The sequence below is a fragment of the Perognathus longimembris genome, chromosome 28, assembly GCF_023159225.1.
Source record: "Perognathus longimembris pacificus isolate PPM17 chromosome 28, ASM2315922v1, whole genome shotgun sequence".
Lineage (NCBI taxonomy): Eukaryota > Metazoa > Chordata > Mammalia > Rodentia > Heteromyidae > Perognathus > Perognathus longimembris.
In genome coordinates, this window is record NC_063188.1 from 93,412,525 (window position 1) to 93,420,435 (window position 7,911).

Consider the following 7,911-nt stretch of genomic DNA (forward strand, 5'->3'; position numbering starts at 1 on the left):
CCTCAGGGGGGAAAAGGTAAGGGGGAGGGGGGAGGGGTATGAGGGACAAGGTAACAAACAGTACAAGAAATGTATCCAATGCCTAACGTATGAAACTGTAACCTCTCTGTATATCAGTTTGATAATAAAAATTTGGAAAAAAAAAAGAAAAAAGAAAAAAAACGGCCAGAGGGGGCGCTGTGGCTCAAGTGGCAGAGTGCTAACCTTGAGCCAAAAGGAAGCCAGGGACAGTGCTCAGGCCCTGAGTCCAAGGCCCAGGACTGGCCAAAAAAAAAAAAAAAAAGTGAGTTCTAGACAATAAAAGTTCCCTGTGGCTTTCTATGATCCCATGTTATCTGGAGTAATCCTTGGTTCCATTAACAAATCCCAAGAATAAGCATAACTTTACAACTAGCAACTTCACTGAACTTGTATGTAATGGCCCTCGCAGATAGGCAAGTTCTAGGCAAGAGCAATATGATTGGACTTCCAATGCAGGAACAATTTAGTTCCCACTACACAGTCTAACATTTACTTCATAACAAGCCACTCAAAAATGTAGTAGCTTACAATACAAACATTTATTATTTCTCCTGGTATGGTCTCACATGTCTGGTAGTTGGCAGGATGGGTAATCTAAGGAGCCACAGCTGAAATGGTGTTGTTTCTGTCCCATGGAGACCATTTGGATAGCCTGGACTTCACAAGGTCAACATAGGGTTGCAAAGAGCATAAAAAGAAAGCAAATTCTACAGACAAGAGGCTCTTTAAGATTCTGCTTATGATAGTCCAATGGCCAAGTCCAGATTCAAGAGGTAGGGAACTATATTCTCTTTCAGAAAAATTACCTTTCAAACAGCATATAAGTAGAGATGGTCAATATCTATGACCTCTTTCAGAATAAGACATAAAACTGGTGGCTGAAGAATGCTCTGTCCAGACAGCAGCCTCCTATAAACAGGATACTATACTTCTTTTCCTTATTTCCCATCGTTACTTTGCCTTTTATGTAACTGGCTCTTACAGTGAGTTTACAGTATGCTGACACAAAATTCCAGTGAATAAAGTGAGTTTTCCATATCATCTGCTCACATATGTATTACATCCATGTAGTAGTTGTTTTGATTCTTAAGGTTATCCCTACCAAAAGTACAGTTTTTTAAAATGCATTTGTGTTTCTGTGAAAGATAATTTACAGGGAAGTCTTAATCCAAGATCCTGCTTGTAACCAATGGCTTTCTATCCAATAGCAAATTTATTTATGTTTATCAAATCACTATGCCAGAAGACAATGCCAGACTAAATTTGAAATCTTCGATTTGACCATCCCACCATGTATATGTAGTTCAAGATATTATGTTATGCCTGATAAACACCTACAATTTTGTAAGCTAAATTTAAAAAGTAAACTCATGAAAAGAAATACAATGCTTGGCTGGTTACAAGCAATATATCAGATGAGTCCACAGGTTGTGGAGGACAACGAATTCTCAACTGTTGGGAAAGTTTCAGGAGCTACTCTTGTCCCTGCCCAGTTCTGGGACCTTCTATCATAGGTGGCTATCCATTTCTTGGAGAACTTTATTCTCGAAATTACTCTTCTCTTTTTCTTAGACCTTCAGTCTCCACCTTTGCACTAGCCTTTCCACTTCAGTATATGAACATGATGAGTATTGTTGTTGAAAGTATCTGAAGAAGCTTTTCTTGATTCAACCAACTATTGATCAAAAATATTTAAAGAGGGGCTGGGAATATAGCCTAGTGGCAAGAGTGCCTGCCTCGGATACACGAGGCCCTAGGTTCGATTCCCCAGCACCACATATACAGAAAACGGCCAGAAGTGGCGCTGTGGCTCAAGTGGCAGAGTGCTAGCCTTGAGCGGGAAGAAGCCAGGGACAGTGCTCAGGCCCTGAGTCCAAGGCCCAGGACTGGCCAAAAAAAAAAAATTTAAAGAAAATATAATTGTGTCTATATTGAACATGAATAGCATCTTTCTTTCATTGATCCCTAAAGAACAGAGTATAACAACTGTTTATATAACACGTATGTTTTCTTAGGTATTTTATCTGGAGAGTAAGAATTAAAGTATACAGGAGTATATATGCCCAACTTATTTGCAAATACTATGACATTGCCTATAAGGGACTTAAACGTCCATAGCCTTTGGTACTCACAGGGGGCCTAGAACCAATCACCCAAAGGTACTGAGTACTGACTGCATATTTTTCACACATCATTTTGTGAGTGTTTAAAGGACAGGATTGCATTTACACCAGAGTTATCTAAAAGTGAGAAAGCCATAACCAGCAAATTCAACAATATAGTTTCATATGTGTACTCTATTTCCTCTATGGCTCAGTTTTCAAGTATTCAGAAAATTGCATTTTTATATGTATTCTAGGGTATGACAGTGAGAGGATGTTGCCTACAAACATTTTTAAATGTTTTCAATTTCTAAAATAGCGTATGCTTTTCATTGATAATTGTGGCATCCAATACATTTACATTTGTATTTCTGCTCAGTCATTCTGAAGTCATATATGCAGCCTATTTGGATGCCAGGATCCTCAAAGAAGCAATGATGTTAGATCCTGAAGATAGAGAGCGATTCATGGTGGATATCCAGTGCTTGTCCTGGTCTTGCTTGGCTTAAGAAGTGCAGCAAAATAGCAAGCAAAGAAACCGAGTAGGAAGCATACCTCCAGTGGTAGAGTGCCAGAGTAGCAAGTAAACAACTAAGTTCAAACTCCAGTATTACTGAAAACCAAAGATGAAGTAAATTGACCTTGAAAATAAAAACCATGGGATATAGGTACACTGAAGTACTCAATTGATACAATGTTGAAATGTATTGAGCATTGAAGTTTATTGATCCAAATAGTTCTTATATAGCCAATGGTGGCTTTGTATGGCTTAGAGAAGTCCTCTTTGGATATAGCAAGGAAGAAAATGTTCAGTTTTTATCAGGATTGGAAATCATGCCAAATGAGATAACGTTGTCAGTGGACTTTCAAGGTAGGAATACAAGGGAGGCCTTTGTGCAATGTTGTTTTATTTGTTTTGTTTTTGTTGCCAGTCCTGGGGCTTGGACTCAGGGCCTGAGCACTGTCCCTGGCTTCTTTTTGCTCAAGGCTAGCACTCTGCCACTTGAGCCACAGCGCCACTTCTGGCTTTTATCTATATATGTGGTGCTGAGGAATCGAATCCAGGGCTTCATGTATATGAGGCGAGCACTAGGCCATATTCCCAGCCCCTGTGCAATGTTCTTTATAGGAAATAGCTGAAGTGGCTCTAATAAAACACAAGGAAAGAATTAGGCACCAGGTATATCAAAATCATTAAGAGCAGTTGCACTCATTATGAGCTACACTGAACACATATGACCATGCTGTGGCCGGGTCCTTATGACAGACCTGGAGCTGGCAGATGGAATAAAACAGTGGCAGAGGAGATGGCTTTGAGAAGGTGACATGTTCTGTTTAAGTGTGGTGGGGGGACTATAGGAGATATGATCTTCATCGTGTCTATTATAATGTCTATGAATATGGGTCAGATAGATTTGGAAGATACCTCAATTCTTATTTCTCAGAAATGTTTGAACACAGATATGGGGATGGTGGTGCTACTTTCTGGAGCACAGTGGGACACTGTGACACATCAGGGATCACTTTATAGAGCTATTGAGAATGACATTTATATTTACACGTAAAACCACTCAACCTCATAAGAGTACACATTGAGATTGATCCTGATGGTCAAATAACTGGGGAGGTAGACAACTCATGATGATGCTGTGGCAGCTATGTCAAGAAGCCAATAGGCAACACTTATAGGTCGAACTCTTCCTGAGCTCTACAACAGGAGCATGCAGTGGTGCTTATAGTAACTAAGTGATGGGAGATATGACCTTTTCACACTAGTGCAGTTATGGTGCTAGGACAGCAAGAGTGGATATGACCAAGTTTTACAGAAAAACTCCAATGATTGCCTAAGTTGTCACGGAGCTGCAATAGCAGCTACTACAGCAATGGAAATCATACAGCTGTGGATGTGAATGGAATGGGGGTCTCTAACATGTCTAGTATGAATGCTGATCACTTTTAATCTAGACGGGAAATGTGACTTCTCTATAGGTAAAACTGGGATTATTGTAAAGACCTGGAGTTCAGTATGTGTGTGTGTACACACATGCATACACATGTGTACATGCCAATACTTGAACTTGAATTCAGGGCCTTCTATTTTCATTTGACTTTCTAACTCAAAGCTTGTGATCTATCACTTGAGCCACACCCCCAGTTCTGTCTTTTGCTAGTTAATTGCAGTTCAGAGTCTCTTGGATTTAGCTGCCTGGGCTGGACTTGAACTGAAATCTGCAGATCTCAGCCTCCTGAGTAGCTAGGATTACAGATATGAGCTACTAGCACCTGGTGAGGTTCAGGTTTTTTTTTTTTTCAACAAAGTAGTAATCTAAGAGGTAACAGTAAAGCAGAGTAAATTAGTAACTGTTAAGCAAACTTCAGCTTTTCTTGAGTTGATTATATCATAGGGTGTACTTAAGTAGAAAGTATATTTAGGTTAAAGCAGTTGAATTATGTTAAATGTTTCCCTTATACAACACTACCTTGAACATTGTTTGCATGCATGTTGAAACACATGCTTTTTTGTAAAGCTCAATATAGAAGCTGTGTCTTAAATTAAAAGTGAAACATTTGGCATCTTTGATAATTCTACTTTTTTTGATAATTCTACTTTCATTTGATAACTTATAAGGCAAATTGAGTTTAAGTTTGTTTGGGTAGGTTTTTTGAGTTAATGGAGAATTTTTGAAATGCATTACTAGGATTTTAAGATTTGGTCTTGGTGTTTGAAATTCTGAGTTCTTATGTCCTTATATTTTATTTTATTGTGATTTCCCTTTAGATGTATTGCACTAACTGAAACTCAATGAATAAATCTTCTTTTAGAAAGAAAAAGAAATAATAAGAAATAAATTTGCAAAGATCTAATAGTAGTCTTACTTCCTGCTGTGTGGTTCTAGAATTTTATGAAATAAGGACAGTCAAATCTATTTTGACTATCTATTCCACAGAGAAAACCTACCAGGAATCTGTTTCAAATGCTGATCTCTTTTCATGAATTCACCCTTCTTTTGAAAGCATCCATGAATTAGCTGTCCCAATAGGTCATCTGTAGGTATTCCATTTGTGCATGCATTGAAGTATGCCTGCATCTCTGCATAGTCGAGTATTTGTTCTTTAGATAGATATAAAGTTGCATGAAATGCTAGTGTGTTTCTAAATATATTTGGTCATGTACTCTTTCTGAGTATAAAGATGTCATTAATGATATAATACAGGGACTGCCAAAAATTTATAAAGGGCCAAATACTAAGCATTTTAAGCTGTGTAGGCCATGTTTTCACTCACAAAAATTCAACTTGGCTATTTTAGTATGGAATCAGCAATAAACAATCTATAATTCATGAGTGTTGCTGTGTTCAAATAAAACCTTAAATTTCATATAATTTTTGTTTACCATGAAATATCATTCTTTAACAAATATTTTGCATACATCTATAAATATCAAGCACATTCTTGGCAAGTACAAAGAAACACAAAAACAGGTGATGGATTTTGCCAATGATTCAGTTTGCCAACTCTTGGGAGCGTGCATTAATTAATGGAGCAGTCCTCTGACAAGGGAAAGAGAAATACCAGATGATTCCAGACTCTTGAATTCCATTTCAGCATCTCTATTTTCTCTATAAACATATTTCTCTATGAAAGCTAATCTCTTTAAGTTTTTAGCAACTTTGCTTTTATGTATAACCACAGGGAAGAACTGCTTCTTTGTGCATCTGTATTTTTTTAAGTGAAGATAAAAAAAAACATTTGATAGCAAATTGGTTTTCTCTTTAGTTATTTGCACATAATTATGTAGGTTTAGGTGTTTCCTTTTCCTTATTTATTCTGTACAAAGTAAGGTTTCTTTGTCTGAGTGGCATGACAATGATTTGCGAATTGGCAGCATGAGTAATAAATCACTTAGATAGCGGAACAAAGCTCATTCTGATAATCGTAGCTCAGCCCTCCATCCCAGAATCAGCAAATTCCATCTTTCAAAATCTCCCATTAGGCAATATAGGCTCTAGTCCTAGCCTTATATTGTCTTTTATTATAGTATATCATAAAGACCTGTGCTCAATCTGATCTATTTTGATTTCCCAATTTAGATCTCAAGGAATGAATAAAATCAATGTCAGCATTTTGACAGCAGTAGTACTTCAGACTTTGTTCAGCAATTTTCAAAAGTGAGTTGCTCTATATTCTGATGATACATAGGGAATGTTTCACAGTGTTTGCATTTTTCTCATTGGCTTGAATGTTTATGTCTGATACAGAAGAATCTTGCTGCCTCCATGTCCAGATGAAATCACTGTACGGCTCATCTCATTTTGGATGAATTAGGTAGATTTAATGAATCTTTCAATGTAATTTTGCAATCCAATGCTTTGGGACTTTTTTGGTAAAAATATTCCACTGTGTTTATTTAGAAATGGATTTTACTTTATAAGTGATTGTCCAAATGCTGAATCCATTTTCTTACCCATTAGTCAAAGCATCGTGACATCAATCTATTCATAGTGGTTAAAATATCCCCTCAAGTTCTTTTGCTTTACTTCCACTATTGCCCACATCCTCCATCTTTATTACTACATTAAAATACAATTATCTGTAGTTTTCAATGTAAGCAATTTTCTTCTTTAATCATGAATTTAACTCAATCCAATGATTGTTAGGGGATTTACTGGGCCCCAAGTTTCATGCCAGGTATAGTGAAAGGTACAAAGATGAGTGAGACATGCCCAGTCTCAAGGTGATTATACCCACCCTGAAATAAAAGAGCCTAAGAAATGGAATAGAATATGTACATTTAGTTTTAAATGGAGAGTTTGGGGTAATGAATAGTATTTTCCAAGATCCTCATGGCATCAACTGTAAGCGTGCCTTGCTATCTATATTAAATTTGTCCCTGGGCTGGGGCATAGTTTAGTTGTAGAGCATTTCCCTAGTATGTGAGAAGCACTGCATTCTATACCCAGAATTGCACACAAACCCACAGAAGAATAGCCCATCACCATCCACTTGGATCTAATCAAATGAGGAGGCCTCTTTTAGTTTTGAGTTCAAACTATAATCCCTTATGTTATAAAATTTAGACGTGCTCATTTCCAGAGGGGAAATGGTGGAATAAGATGACATCAATCGATATGCATTGTACTCATAAACTGATATACTGAATTCAACCCTCCACCCTTTTCTTTTTTTTTTTTTTTTTTTGGTGCTAGTCATGGAGCTTGAACCCAGGGCACAGTTCCTGAGCTATTTTGCTCAAGGCTAGTGTTCTACCACTGAGCCATAGCTTCACTTCTATTTTGGGGGGTGATTAATTGGAGATAAGAATCTCACAGACTCTCCTGCTCCAGCTGGCTTTGACAATCTTCAAATCTCAGCCTCCTGAGTAGCTAGGATTACATGTGTGTGCCACCAGCACCAGGAAGAAGCCCTTAAAAAATAAAAAAATACTATAAACAGAAAAATATTACCTACTAAATTTATACCAAATTTAGTGTTTATTTGGTGGAACTGAGTACTCAGTTCAATCCAATTGGTGGTGGAATAACTTATTTAGGTTCAGTCTAGGTAGAGATAGCTGCAAGTTTAAAGCTGTATATAAGAAAGCAGAGATGTAGTTAGTAAGGATTAGGAGAGAGGAAAGGGAATGGAGCTAAGAACTGAGTAAACAACCAATATTTGACCGGTCTGAGAAAATGCAGTCAGGATGAACATTGCCCTCAAAGGCAAGTAGACAGGCAGAGCCCAAAGGTGTATGTATCAGTCAACAATCGAAACCAGAGGTCCCAAATGA

The 7,911-nt window shown here is 37.5% G+C and overlaps 1 pseudogene; it reads left to right on the forward strand.

Moving 5' to 3' along the window:
• The first annotated feature begins 771 nt into the window (after positions 1–771).
• LOC125343205 lies at positions 772–4,083 on the forward strand (annotated as a pseudogene).
• The last annotated feature ends 3,828 nt before the right edge of the window (positions 4,084–7,911 follow it).